The sequence below is a fragment of the Macrotis lagotis genome, chromosome 2 (assembly GCF_037893015.1).
Source record: "Macrotis lagotis isolate mMagLag1 chromosome 2, bilby.v1.9.chrom.fasta, whole genome shotgun sequence".
Taxonomy (NCBI): Eukaryota; Metazoa; Chordata; class Mammalia; order Peramelemorphia; family Peramelidae; genus Macrotis; species Macrotis lagotis.
Window position 1 is genome coordinate 30993754 of NC_133659.1, and position 15318 is coordinate 31009071.

General features: G+C 35.9%; 1 pseudogene; it reads right to left on the minus strand.

Moving 5' to 3' along the window:
- Positions 1-14617: 14617 nt before the first annotated feature.
- Positions 14618-14982, minus strand: LOC141512512 (ras-related protein R-Ras2 pseudogene; annotated as a pseudogene).
- Between the last annotated feature and the right edge of the window lie 336 nt (positions 14983-15318).

Genomic DNA, 15318 nt, shown 5'->3' on the forward strand with positions numbered 1-15318 from the left:
CATCTCACACCCTATACCAAAATAAGGTCAAAATGGGTACAGGATTTAAACATAAAGAATGACACCACAGAAAAATTAATAGACCAAGAAATACTCCATCTATTAGATATATGGAAAGGGAATAAATTTATGACCAAACAAAGATTAGAGCACTTTATAATCTGTGAAATGAATGATTTTGATTATAATAATTAAAGTTTTTACACTAATAAAATCAATGCTGCTAAAATTAGAAGGAAAGCAGAAAGCTAAGAAATAATCTTCACAACTAGGAGTTCTTCTAAAATGTATATAGTGAATTGCATCAGATTTATAAGTTTACAAGTCATTCCCTAAATGATAAATGGTCAAAGGATATGAACAGAGTTTTCAAACGAAGAAATTAAAGCTATATATAATCATAATGAAAAATGCTCCAAATCATTATTGATTAGAGAAATGCAAATTAAAAAAATAGTGAGTTATTACCTCACACTTATCAGACTGGCCAAGATGAGAAAAAGAGAAAATGATCGATGTTGGAGAAGTTGTGAGGGATTGGGACATTGATGCACTGCTGGTGGAGTTGGGAAGAAATCCAAACTTTCTGGAGAGCAATATGGTACTAAGCCCAGAGAGCAATAAAACTTTTCATACCTTTGGCCCAGCAATTCCAATTCTAGGTCTATATCCAGAGGAAATTACAAAAAAGTCCTGCTTGTTCCAAAATGCTCATAGCAGCTCTTTTTGTAGTGGCAAAGAATTGGAAATTAAGGGTTGCCCATCAATTGGGGGATGGCTTAACAAGTTATGGTACGTGAATATCATAGAATATTATTGTTCTATAAGAAACCATAGATGGTCAGACTTTAGAGAAGCATAGAATGATTCACAGGATCTGATGATGAGTGAAAAGAGTAAATCCAAGAGAACAATGTACACATTAACAACAACACTGTAAGATGAACAACCTTGATGGGAGCAGTTCCTCTCAGCAGTTTCAGAGAGCTAGGACAACCATATTAGACCAGCTATGGACAATGTTATCCCCATCCAGAGGAAGAAAATCAAAACAAGACAAAACACACACACACACACACACACACACACACACACAAAACCTCAACCCTTCAGAATCTGATGAACACTTTATAAAAATTATCTCTTCTGTATATCTTTCCCTTAATTCCAACTCATACTGAAAATAACTAATCTGTAAACATGTTTATCAAAAATATGTATGTACAATGCTACCCTGACTGTTTGATGCTGAGGGGAGGGGGATCAGAAGGGAGAGTGGAAGGAAATTTTGCAACTTAAAACTATGTGTGTGTATATGGATGAAAACAAACAAATAAATAAATAAAAGAATTTTTGGAGTTGTAAACTGATCCAACCATCCTGAAGAGCAATTTGGAACTATATCTAGGGACCAATTAAACTGTATATAACTTTTAATCCAAGAAATACCAATATTAGGTCTGTATCTCAATAGATCATAAAAGGGGCAGCTAGGTGGCACAGTGGATAGAGCACCAGCCCTGGAGTCGGGAGTACCTGAGTTCAAATCCAGTCTCAAACACTTAATGATAACCTAGCTGTGTGGCCTTGGGCAAGCCACTTAATCCCATTGCCTTGCAAAAACACTAAAAAAAATAGATCCTCAAAAAGGGTAAAGGATGTACATGTACAAAATATTTAAAGCAGCTCTTTTTTTTTTATGAAGAGAAAGCTTTATTCATTTCTTAAGGAATGGCCACAATTACAGAGATTGAGGCAAAAACAAAAGGCCCAGGAGTCCCATTTAGCCCCAGGAATTGAATGGTCATCCAGACTTCAACAGATAAAGTGGGGTCAGTTGACTCCACCAAAATCCCAGAAGTTGTAAAGCAGCTCTTTTGAGGTGACAAAGAACTGGAAACTAAGGGTATGTCTTTCAAATGTGGAATGACAGAACAAGTTGTAGTATATGATTTTGATAGAATACTATTTATTATAAGAAATGACAATATATGGATTTCAGAAAATCCTGGAAAGATTTATTTGGACTGATGCAAAGTGAAATGAAAAGGATCGGGGAAAACTGTACATAGTAACAGCAATGTTGTACAATGATCAGTTGTGAATTACTTAGATCTTCTCAGCAACACAATGCTGCAAGACAATACCAAGAGACTTGTGATAGAAAATGGTATTCAAATCCAGAGAAAAACCTGATAAAATCTGAATACAGAAAAAAAGCATACTGTTTTTCACTCTCATTTATTTTTTTGAGTTTTTTTTTCCCTTTCAATCTGTTTCTTCTTTCATAACATGATTAATAAGAAAGCATGTTTGGATGATTGCATAAATCTAACCTATTTAAAATTTTTAAATTTTTGGGAGGGAGGATAAGAAGAAGGAAAGTAGAAAATTTGAAATTCATTTTTTTAAAAAAAGATTGTTAAACCATGTAATTGGACAAAAATACTATTTTTTTAAAAAAAAGATAATGCCCACAATGAAATAGCATACTGAAATTTGTGAGATTCAAAAAAAGCAACCCTTGGGGAGGAAAGGATATATTAAAGACTTATTTTCAATAAAAGAATAAAAGAACAGATGGAAAAATTGGAATATATGTAACTAAAAAATGAGAAAATGAGCAAATTAAAATAATTCCAATTAAACATCAAGACTAATATCTTTAAAATCAAGAAAGAGATTGACAAATTGAAAGCAAAAGATCTTTGAACTGACAAATTAAAATGGAAACTGTTTTCTTAAAGTAGATCATTGTCTATATTGTCAGGAAGAATTAAAAAATCGAATTCACAAAAACTGAGGAAATAGAGAAAATCATTAGAAACTATTTCATCCAAGTTTATACTGATAAAAACCATTGCACCAAATAAAATCGATAAATAATTATAAAAAGATAAAATTTCCAAATTAATTTGCCAAGAAATAGAGGACAACTCAACTTAAGAAAAAGAAATTGAGTAAGCCATAAATCTGCAGTAGGTAATATGCCTGTAGGATTTAACAGTGATTTTATTAGATATTCAAAGAATAATAAATTGCAATATTTCAATTAATCTGAGACTCAAAGTCAAGGCTGTCCAGAATACAGCTTGCAGGGTAATTTTCTGCAGCTACCTGTGGGTTTAGTAAACAAAGCTGAGCTACCACAGAGCTCTCACTAAAATGGCAAATGAAAATATTTTGCTTTATTGTTTCAAGAAAAACATTTAAAAGTAAAGTTGGACAACCTTGCTGTAAGTCATGGTCTAATTCTGTAATTGTCATGAAGAGAACACAACTGAATTTTGCAGGAATGTATAAGAGCCTGATTGATTTTAGGGTATTACTACTATCCAAACTTAACATAGGCTCCTGGGGGGAAGAAACTATTGTGTTTTTGTTTTTGAATACCCAATCCCTAGCCTAGAACCAAGCATATAGGAAATGCTTGTTGATTGACTGGTTGATTATATTTTGAAGGTTGTGTGATATGCTAATGGAGCATTGGTTCATGTACAAGCATTGGCAGAGAGAGACTATAGAAAGTACTTTTCTTTTTACCTCTTAAATCTGATTGTAACATTGAATTTCTCACATTAAGAAGTAAATATGGGGGCAGTTAGGTGGTGCAGTGGATAGAGCACTAATCCTGAATTCAAGAGGACCTGAGATCAAATCTGGCCTCAGACACCTAGTTGTGTGACCTTGGACAAGTCACTTAACCCCATTGCCTTATTAAAAAAAAACAAAAAAAGAAGTAAATTCAGAGATTCTAATAATGAATTGGATTTGTATTTCTGTAGTTATTAAATTTTAAATGTACTAAGACTTTTGGGATGCCCTATAAACACATACACATACATGCATGTATACACAGTACATGTGACTGGACCTGTGATCTTATTGGTAGAAGGAAACACAACAGAAAGAATAAGACACTCTCTATCAGTGGAATAGAAGTTTGGTACATTTCTTTCTATTTATGGGCTTAAAGAATTGTTTAGAACACTGAAAAGATAAATACTTTGCTTGGAGACTGAAAGATAGTATGCCAGAGACAGGTCTTAAACTTGGGTCTTCACAGGGCATCACAGAATTTGAGAATTTTAAGAGACTTCAGTAGTCTTCCAGCCCTAAATGAAAACAATTCCTACCATGACAAACGATTGTATGGTCTCTGCTCCAGCCCTTCCAAGGAGAGAGGACTCACTACTTCTCCAGGCAGCCTATTCCATTTGGGGACATTGCTAATTGTTATATAATATTTTCCTGGTCTCAAACTTTTATATCCCCTTTAAAGCTTCTCTCCATTGCTCTTGTACAGGGGTCCAGCCTCTGCGGGGTCCTTGGAACCTGACAGGAGTGATAGAGTAGGCGAAATGAGTTGAGTCAACAAGTGAGTAAAGGCAGGAGCAGGTTGACTGTCAGCTGCTTGGATTTATTTTTATAGTCTCAGAATTATGTATGTTTCAAGCAAGCAAGCTAAGATCATTTCCTTGGTTACCAAAGTGTACAATTTTCATCATCAATCATATAGTTCATATGATTACAAGTTTTAATCATGTGATTACAAGTTTAAGTAATAATCATATAGTTAATTGATTTCTTATCCCTACTCAGACCATGATGACCTCAACCTGTCTGTTACCTTATTTATTACTACATTGTATAATTGTTAATTAATTTAAAGTTATTGATTAAGCATTTCTTTTAATGGAAAATTTTTTATATTTTTTGTAAGTAATGTTTTTCGATACACTTCCTTAACAATCTATAGTGAGGGTCTTTATGCTTGTCCACCCATCCGTTAACTCTTACAATAACCAATTTTTCTTTCAGGCCTTGTTGGTAGAAACCATAGTTTCTGTGACTTTTTTGTTCTTTCCCATGAAACTAAGGCTGCTGGAATTCACATATCAGTCACCTGTACTATTTTCTCACCATCTTTTTCATATATTCCTGTGTATGGTAAAGGGGGCAAAACTATTAATTTCCTTGGAATTCTATCTGACCCATCTTGTATCTGTATTCTCTGTATATATTCTGAGATCTCCTTGGAATTCCCAGTGTTGGGTTTTCCAGAGATTTCATAATGTTGAAGCCTTCCAGTATTAGGGTGAGTAAATATTGCAATCAATAATAAACCTATAAATATTGGTATGCATGAAATCCCTACATATATTGAAGAAGGAAATGTTGTTCCATCAGGCAGTATGACTGCCTTGAGTCTTCTTGCTGCAACTGTGTCAAACAGCTTAGAGACCCTGGCTCCCAACACTCTTGGTTATGTCCTCTAGAGCTAAATATGAAAATTTGAATCCCTCACTTACATATACCTCTCCAAATACTTGAATACAGCTATGTGGTCTCCATAAACATTCTCATCTCATTCTCATCTGAGAAAGGACTCAAAGTCTTTACTATGATGGTTGCTCTTCATTGGATGATTTCAAGTTTATTCATTTCTTCTTTTTGAACATTGACATCCAGGACTGAACATAGTACTACAGATGAAGTCTGATGAGTACAGAGTAGTGGAACTATCAAATCCTTGATTCTTATTAAAGTAAAACCCCTTGTCCTGGATTCTATAGATCTCAGTTGTATCATACTTCTGACTTATCCTGAGTTCATGGTCCATTAAACTTTCAAATCTTTTTTTTTTCAAAGAAGAGCTGTTATGTAATTATGCCTTCCTTATATTATATTTATAAAGTTGATTTTTTTGCACGTAAGTGTAAGATTTTGCTTTTATTTTTATTGAATTTCATCCCATTAGATTAAGCCCAAGGATCTGCCAAGATTCTTTTGGTTCTTGACTCTATCATCTAGCTATCTATTTTTTTGGCTCTCTTTGTATTTTATCTGAAAATTTGATGAGCATACCCTATCTATACTATTTCTGCTCTGAAACTAGGCCTTTATCTATCAAAAAGCATGTGGTTTCTCATACTATCTGTAATTGTTGAAATAAAGGTATAGAATACTCTGCATTCACATATGTGTGCATGCACACATAGGCACATAGACAGACACATAGCTTCCATAATTAGCCTATATAAGCCCTGAGGATATTTATCTAACTCCCACTCTTTTATTTTTTTAGGTGTTTTTGCAAGGCAAATGGAGTTAAGTGGCTTGCCCAAGGCCACACAGCTAGGTAATTATTGTCTGAGGCTGGATTTGAGCTCAGCTACTCCTGACCCCAGGGTCGGTACTCTATCCACTCCTAACTCCCACTCTTACTGGAGAATGAAGCTCACAGAGACAGATTAACTGGAAATCTTCCTCATGGTTCTAGGCTACACTCAAGAAGCAATAAAATGACTTATAGTTCACAGTTTTGCTTTCACCTTTATAGACTATCTGTTGAGAATCAATCTGATCAGTCAATCTTAAATACTTAAGTAGTACAATTTACTAAGGGTGTATAGTAAGGAATAGTTAGTATAAAATACTTTCCTCCTCACCCTATCTACTCTACCAAATCAGTAACATATTCTCTTTCACATAGAGTGGAGTGTAAATTAAAGAGCATATTTCACAAAGGGGGTAACTCTAAGTTGCTTATAGTTAGCTTCTCCTATTATGGAATCTTCAAGAAATTTCCATTAGACATAGTGAAGTGTCTTTACCGGGTTCCTAGAGTCTTGCAATCCAGAATTACATGCACAAATATGCCTAAATATGTAAATATTCTGAGGTATACCAGTGAACACATGTTTCTAGCATGCACACATTCACAAGTCATATTATCAAGGAAAAAGCAATATAGTAACTAAAGTATCTGACTTTTATTCTGGGGATTACAAATTGTTGGGGTGAGGATAGAGGTGTGATAAAGTCAATGAATTATCTAATAGTGAATATATACCTCATCAAAGTTAAAGTTGGTCTTGAGCTACTATAACATCAACTCATTTCTTTGCCTCCAAAGTACCTGGTAACCTGAATTTTTTTGCCTCAACTACAAAGAGGCTAGAAGTCAAAGATAAATAGAAATACATATTAGAGTAGGACACAATTATTTTTACCCAATCAGGCAGGATAGTCAGGGGAGGTTTAAATTTCCCAATTTCATTACCAGAGATTGGATGAATGCAAGAGAAACATGTGGCAAATTTTCTATGAATTATGGACTCAAGACCTTCTTGTGCATCTGTAAGGGGCTGTTGTGTGTAGAAGTACCAAGTAAACTTTTAATACCTGCTGCCCACAAACACTGAGTCATTGTTTGATTTGTAATTAGAGAATGCCTCAGGATTGGGAGTGAAAAAGGGTATTTAAGCTTTTGCTTGGGGTTGAATAAATGGAGAACTTTCCATTTTTGTCTCCCACCTCTTCAACATTTGTTTGAGTAAAGGTTAAGCTAGTCAACAGGAACACAACAAATGGCTCCCAAACAGGGACAGGAAGGCAAGAAAAATGCTGATTTGGGAGCTATCTGATCAGAGTCCCGGATAAGGACCAAACAAAGTTACAGGCGACATCCTGAAGCAAAAGACTTTGGAGAGGTAACAAGTCACCATGGGGCAGATATTAAGGAAGTTGGAACAAGGAGGTGTGGAGGAAAACAAAGGTAAAGGGAAAGTATATTCATCTCCATGGCCTGAAGCAAGAAGAAATAAATAATTCTATCAAGAAAAGCCTAGGATTAATCTTACAGCACCCAATAAAGAACTTCAGCATTACAAAAGGCATCAAAAGAGCAAAAGAGAAGGGAAAAAGTTTTGGGGATTTAGGAACTGAGTTTCAGTCATATCCTGTTATTGATGAGCCAGATCCTTTTAATCCAGGAAACCTTAGGAGAAGACATAACCCAATAGATATAAAGGCAGTCAGAGATTTAAAGAAGGCAGTGGGGGAATATGGGCCCAAATCACCTTTTTGTTAGGCTACAATTGGATACTCTTGCATACTCCATATTACCACTCAATGATTGGAAGCAGATAGTTAGAGAATGTTTGTCACCTGCATAATCTGTCTTTTGGATGATGTAGTTTATAGAACAATGTAGACATATGGCTTTGAGGCATACACAAAGTCCCAATGCCACCACATATTATGAACAATTAAGTAGCACAGGTCAATTTTTCAACAATGCAGACCAAATATATTATGGGTTAGAAACATGAATGAATTGCTACCTGTGTAAAGAATGCTTGGGGAATGTATTCCAATACAAAAGGAAAAGAAAGAACCATTTGCATTTATCAGACAAAGAAATGATAAGGCTTTTTTGTAGATTTCTTTGCCTGATTTCAGGAGGCATTTGGAAGAACTTTAGGAGATGTGGCAGGAACAGATATATTAATAAAACAATTAGCATGGGCTAATGCAAATGCTGATTACCAGAAAGCAATGATTGGCTTAAGAAGGGATGCCACCATTGAGGAAATGATTCAAAGATGTGACAGAGTAGGGTCCCGGGTGCATCTTACAGAATTAATGGCAGAGGCATTTGCTAATATGCACATGGGAAATAAAAAGAAACAGACTTGCTTTGTTTGTGGAAAGCCCGGACATTTAAAGAAAAATTGTTGGTGTGCCCAAGGAGCTAAACCCAGAAAGGTCAGGGCATATTATAATAAAATCCATGACCAAAGTATAAAAAGACAGGACACTGGGCATCAGAATGTAGGAAATTTAGGCAGAGAAAGGGGCCCTCTCCTAGGGGCCCCTCAAAAACAATGATGGGGTATGACAGTTCAGGACCAGCAGGGGATGGAATGGAAAAACCAGTATGCCACTTTGGCAGCAAGCTGACCCATTTCAAACTATTGATGGTCAAAAGTGCTGGAAAATTTAGGGTCCCTCCACTTGCTTCTACTGAAGTGCCTGTTCACCTTTTACAGTTAATGGATAAGAAAATTGCAATAATTTTGGCTCCACCAAATCCAGAGAATACTCACATTATACCTTTAGTAAAGCATGTGAATGGGGACATTTTCTCTATTGCAATAGTGAATGCTAATGATGATGATCATTATATAAATGAGAACCAAGGTATAGCTCAGTTACATGTTTTCTCAGGATCCTGTATAAATTGGAAGGATAAGGAGCTGATAAAGGAGCCAAAAACTGAGAAACAATAAAATTATGTTTACTACTACAATTTCTTCAGAAAAACCTCTTTGTGTTATCCAAGTAGAAAGGAATTACTTTCCTAGCTTGACTGACACTGTGGCAGATCGGACTATGTTCCCCATACAGAACTGGTCACAAGCTTGGCCTAAACAAGCTGCCTATACTAATCTAGCACAAATTGGGGGTTGACAGGAAACAGAAATTTCTTGTCAACACTTGAAATGGAGAAAAGAAGATAAAGCAGGGACTGTCACTCCTTTCATAGTTGAAGGACTCCTTACAATATTATGGGGAAGAGATATATTACATCAATTAGGGGCAAAAATTAGCACACATTCTTTGATTGGGGCTGCTGTTGAGTTGGGAAGTCTCCGAGGTGGCGCTACGGGGGGATAGAACTTTTTCTTTGCAAGTCTTAAGTGGTGTATTCAAAAACTAAAAATACGTGTGTGTGTGTGTGTGTGTGTGTGTGTGTATGTATTTATCTATCTATATATGTGTATATATATATATATATATATATATATATATATATATATATATATATATATGTATATGTGTAGTTAATCATCAACAGGACGTTTTCACATCTCTCTAGTGGCCTGGAGAGGTGAGAAAATGTTTCTATATTCTGAGATCTGGTACTGGCCAGGGTATCAATCTCAACTTGGTAAATATGATACAAGAGAATTGCTTCTGTGTTTATATTAGTGTCTAAACTCCTGTGTGTGTGTGTGTGTGTGTGTGTGTGTGTGTGTGTGTGTGTAATTCAGATCTGAAATAGTTACACTTTCCTGAGTTAAATGTTATTACTTTTAGTTTGGGTTTTGAATTGGATTGCTTTAAAAGGGTCTTTTGTTGCCAAAAGAAAAATGTTCATAATCTTTGTCTCATCTATCATCACGTTTATGGAAGGGAATATATTTATCAAGTATGTAATATTATTTTCTAACTGAAAAGAAATTATATTAACAGTGTTTGGTTCTCTTTTGAATATGTAACCTATTTGAATACTGTAATATTAAAGCCTGTGTTGTGGCTTCCTTCACCTTGGGGCCCACAGTGGTGACCTCCCTCCCAGAGGGGAGCTGAGAATAAGGAGTCAAGCCACTACTGCCTTATGCCTTCAGCTCAATTTTATTACTGCTTAGCTATTACATATATACTGTTAGGTCTTCTGGGGTAGAACAAAAGATAATGAGGGAATGGGGGTACAAGCAGGGCATGTTCAGCATCTTGCATTACAGGATAAGGGGGTATGTTAGGGAGGAGGTGATAAAACACAGCTGTATTTAGTGCCCTTGGTCTGTGGGGTAGAATGTCCAGCTCCCAGGGACTCTGGTACACCTTATCACTAAGGGAGGCAAGCCAGCTCTTGAGATTGTCCAGGTGGTGGTTTACTTGGAAATGATTTGTGTCATGGCTGTTAGAATAGCCTGTGTACCCACAAGCCTGAAATTAACTTGTGATTGTTTTGAAGGGGTGGTAGAGGAAATATCACAAATTATGACCCCCTTTTGGGATAAATCTGTGGATTCATGCATAAATAGTGACAGAAATATTATTTACTATACTTTAACATTTGTTTATACTATTTTTGAACTTTTGTTTACATTTTATGTGGCATCCATTATGTAATTGAATTAAGGAAATTCACCTCAAAAACAAAAAGGGGGATTTGTAAAGGACTGTTGTGTGTGGCAGTACGAAGTAAACTTTTAACACCTGCTGTCAGTAAGCACTTGGGTATTATTTGATTTGTAATTAGAGAATGCCTCAGGATTGGGAGTAAAAAAGGGTACCTAAGCACTTGCTTGGGGCTGAATAAACGGAGAACTTTCCATCTTTGTCTTCCACCTCTTCAATGTTTGTCTGAGTAAAGGATAACCTATTCAATAGGAACACAACATGCATCAACTATGACTTCTTTTTCTAAGAATATGCCTAGTTGTTTCTCCTGAATACTAATTCATATTCTGCTAATCTTTGGTTCTATTTATTTAAATTTCAGTATTGATTTTATCTATTTAGTCCTGTGGAATACAAAGTTCCACTTTAAAATCAATATCTTTTGCTAATTAAAATATTTTTTCTCTGAAATTTGCTTAAGTAAGCCAAATCAACTCTAATATACAAATTTCAGTCCTCAAGGGTTTGCAAGATTCTTGCCTAAAGGAGTAAACATACAGTAGGCAAATGTCTTGTGAAATGGAATATCTATTTTTACATATATTATTTCCCACTTCTAACTAAGTTATTAAAGTAAGATCTTATTCCAGAATACCTCAGCACAGTAATGGCTCCATCTCATCAGTTCTAGAAAGATAAAAATTTTGATGAGGAATACCTTAAGTGGCTTTCCAACCTATTGCTTCCAAAATGATCATAGTTTTTCTAAGAGGGGATAAAGGGGAATAAGCATTCTAAGTGGATTTTAGTCTCATGATTTCTTCCTATGGTCTCTATTGGAACTCTACCTGTAATCTGCCCATATTTCTAATATTTACATATAAAAGTATACATACAGGTTTAAAGGCCACCAAGAAGGAAAGAAAACCAGTTTTATCACTTAGGTCCTAGTTGAGAATCCTGAAGGAGTGTTTGTGGTTTTCCACATTTTATGACACAACAACATTCTGCCTAGGACCTAAAAGCAAAACTAAACAGAATATATCATTCATATCTTTAATTAATGACTCTCTCATGTTTTCAACATATCAGCCACTTTCTGAGGTTTCTACAGGTATCTCAGACTCAGAATAGTGAAGCTACTGGTAATACATACCTTTTCAAGGTAATTTTATGGAAAGGCTTGCTATTTCCCTCTGGTGTCTGCCAATTAGCTGTCACTATGACATCTACTTGTTTCTTTGCCCCTAAGTATCTGGTGACCTGAATTTTTGCCTCAACCATAAAAAGACCAGACGGTAGAGATAAATCTAAATACATATTATAGTAGGAAACCAAAACTCTGCCTATATTTAGTTAACATCTACTGTATTTTTGTTGTTCAATCATTTTCAGTAATGCCCAATTCTTTGTGACATTTGTGGTTTTCTTGGCAAAGATACTGAAGTGGCTTGCCATTTCCTTCTCCATTTATTTTACAATTGAAACAATAAGGCAAATGGAGTAAAATGACTTACCCATGGTCACACAGAAGATATATCTGAGATCAGATTTGAAATCAGGTGGATGAGTCTTCCTGACTCCAGACTCAGTGCTCTACGCGCTGTGATGCCACCTAGCTCTACAAGTATTCTACTAGCACTTTCTCTACTGGTGCTAGTGAGAAACAGACTAGGATTCTATAATTCTACTACAGCATGAGCCTTTTAAGGGTAGAGAGTATTTTCCTTAATTTTCTGTCCCTCAGTGAAGCCTAGGATTGAGTATTTATAAGCATCTACCATTAGTAGCTGAAGCTTGTGCTATTGTAGAAAGTCCCTTTGTGCAAACTCCTACTAGTCTGACAATCACTGGGGTACAGAATTTTCCCACTGAATCCTAACTCAGGCTTTCCTTGAATCTATAAATATTGGTTAATATTACATTTAGTATTTTTTCATCATTTATTTGTGAAATGGTATCTAAATTTTTTTTATCTATTCCTGGTTTTAAAATCAATAGCATATTTTCTTCATAAGAATATATTGGATATCAATCCAACTTTATATTTCTGAAGATACATACAGTATAGAGGGAGGAAATTAATATTTTATTACATAATTTATAATAACTAATACTGTTATATAAACCACTTGATCTCACTTGTTTCGAACTCCATTTCTCAGACTAAGTCAAAATTTCTCCCAGTTCACACTAAAGGTATGGTTGAGGAATGTAATCACCCCTAGCCCTGGAATATCTGCTTGATAGCTGGTTTAAACCACATCCTTGCTTCTGTACACAGGGAACCAGTTTGAGTTGAGCCCCTGCCCAGAGGATGACTCTTCTGTCCTTCTCTCTTCTTGTCAAAGTTAGGTGTGATTTGGTTTCCAGTGACTAACCAGGGGATCCTGATGAGTGGTTCTGATTTTCTAGTTTACTAAATTACTAAAGATAGTAGAATCTTATAAAGGAATTAGCATTTTTTAATTGTCAGAGAAAGATATAGTTAACTACACCTGAATGTCAGATCACTTTCCCCAGCTTCAGCTAATCATACCCCAAACCCACTCCCCAACTCCTTTGTGATCTCAATATATATTCTTTTTTTTCAGCTTGTACAGTTTAATACTTCATGTAAATGGTAAGTCTCCAGTAAGTACTACCGAATTTTGAGATCTGCATCTTGGGAGTTGTACCTGTGATAGTATCTTGGGCAGGGATGTGACTGGCCAAAAGTGGGCCCTACAAAAGCCCAGAAAAATGAAGAGAAGTTTTACCACAGTTTCTGCAGCTTCCACATTTGCTTGTGTGTGTCAGTTAGAAGTGAACTGTGAGAATTAAATACTCATCTTTACATATACACAAGTTATGCTGTGAAAGCATATTGGCTTACAAACATATAAAAATACTTGTTAACTACTTTGATAAGAAAATAATGTATAAAAGCATATAGCAAAAAACATTAACCATCTGTGACCCTGGAAAGATCAATTCCATTTTTTTATATTACATCAAAACAAAACCAACTACAGTTTGTTTTCTTGAACTCCTTATCCAGAAATGCTCAAAAAGGAAGATAGAAACAAATGATTGTTTAATGACCCCTTCCCCCTCAAATAAATGGCTGAGAAAGATCCCTAAGAACTGAAATGCTCGCATCCAGAGTGAGCCCAGGTATTTGGCCACAGAGAATACCATCATCATCAGCCTTACAGCACAAAAAATGGCAGCAGTAGTAAGATCCCTATAGCTGTTCTGGGCACATAAAAAGAAATACAGTAGATGGTAGAGTGCTTCTGGACACTGGAAACCAGAAGATACAGTGATCTAAGCGGCCTAAAACACCTCATTTTGATAATTCATTTCAGTGAGTTTAAGGCTAACTGAAGCTGAAATCAAATTTTATTCTCTTGGGAAAAAAAAGCTAATTCACATTTTCTCCCAAAACAAAACAAAAACCCACAACCAAAACTCCCTAGGTTTTGATTTAGGATGACAGTGGGCAATGTGATCTCAGAAATTAAAAATTAATCATTTTGCATATGATGATTTCAGTTTGGAAAACTGGGGACTCAAGGGTGATTCATCCCCACTATGATTGTAAGCTCTTAAAGAATTGTGTTAATTGTATGTATGTGTGTCTATGTGTGTGCACACATATAGATATCTAGCTTAAAAAGAGTAATTGGATGGTCTTAGAGAAGCAAGCGTTAGTGTTTTCATTAAGTCTGTCCTGACATGACCAAAAAATCAGCATCATCACCATCACCACCAGCTCCAGGCCAGGATTCTTGAACTAAGGCTAACATGGTGGCCATTTCAAGGACATGCTTGCATAAGGCTAAAGAGGTACCCAACAGGATGTAAACTGGAGGGAAGAAAGGAGCAGATGAGGGCTTTTTTTTCTGGCAGTCAGCAGCTAAAATTCGGGGGATTCTTAAAAAATGACACAATGGCAGCCTTTCTTGTCTTTCTCTTTCCTTGCTGGTTCTGGGGAAGGAGTTCATTCTTGCTCTTGAAATTTCCCTTCTAAGCTTGGTCTACATTCATTCTAATTTTTGCAGATGCCTCCATGGATGTCACCAAGAGTTGTCGGGCAAGTTGCTGCCCTTCTTCTTGTGTTACCTGTCTTTGATGGTCAAGATCTGCTTTATGACCAGCTAAAATCAGTGGAAACTCATCTCGGTCCTTTACTCTGAGAATCTGTCTTTGAAATTTATAAATGTCTTCAAAGCTTCCTTTATCAGTGACTGAAAAGACCAGCCAAAAGCCCTCTCCAGTCCTCATATATTGTTCTCTCATTGCCCCTCCCCTTTCTTAGATTTTTCAAGGCAGTGGGTTTAAGCTGCTTGCCCAAGGCCACACAGCTACATAATTTATTAAGTGTCTGAGACCAGATTTGAACCCAGGTACTCCTGACTTTAGGGCCAGTGCTTTATCCACTGCACCACCTAGCCACCTCTATCTTCCAATCTTTAATATATAAATATCGTTTTCAGTCATTTCATCATGTCCAACTCTTCATGACCCCATTTGTGTCATGGTTTGACATTACCTTTTCCATTTCATTTTACAAATGAGAAAACTAAGGCAATCAGAGTTAAATGACTTGCTCAGAGTAACACAGCTAATATGCAT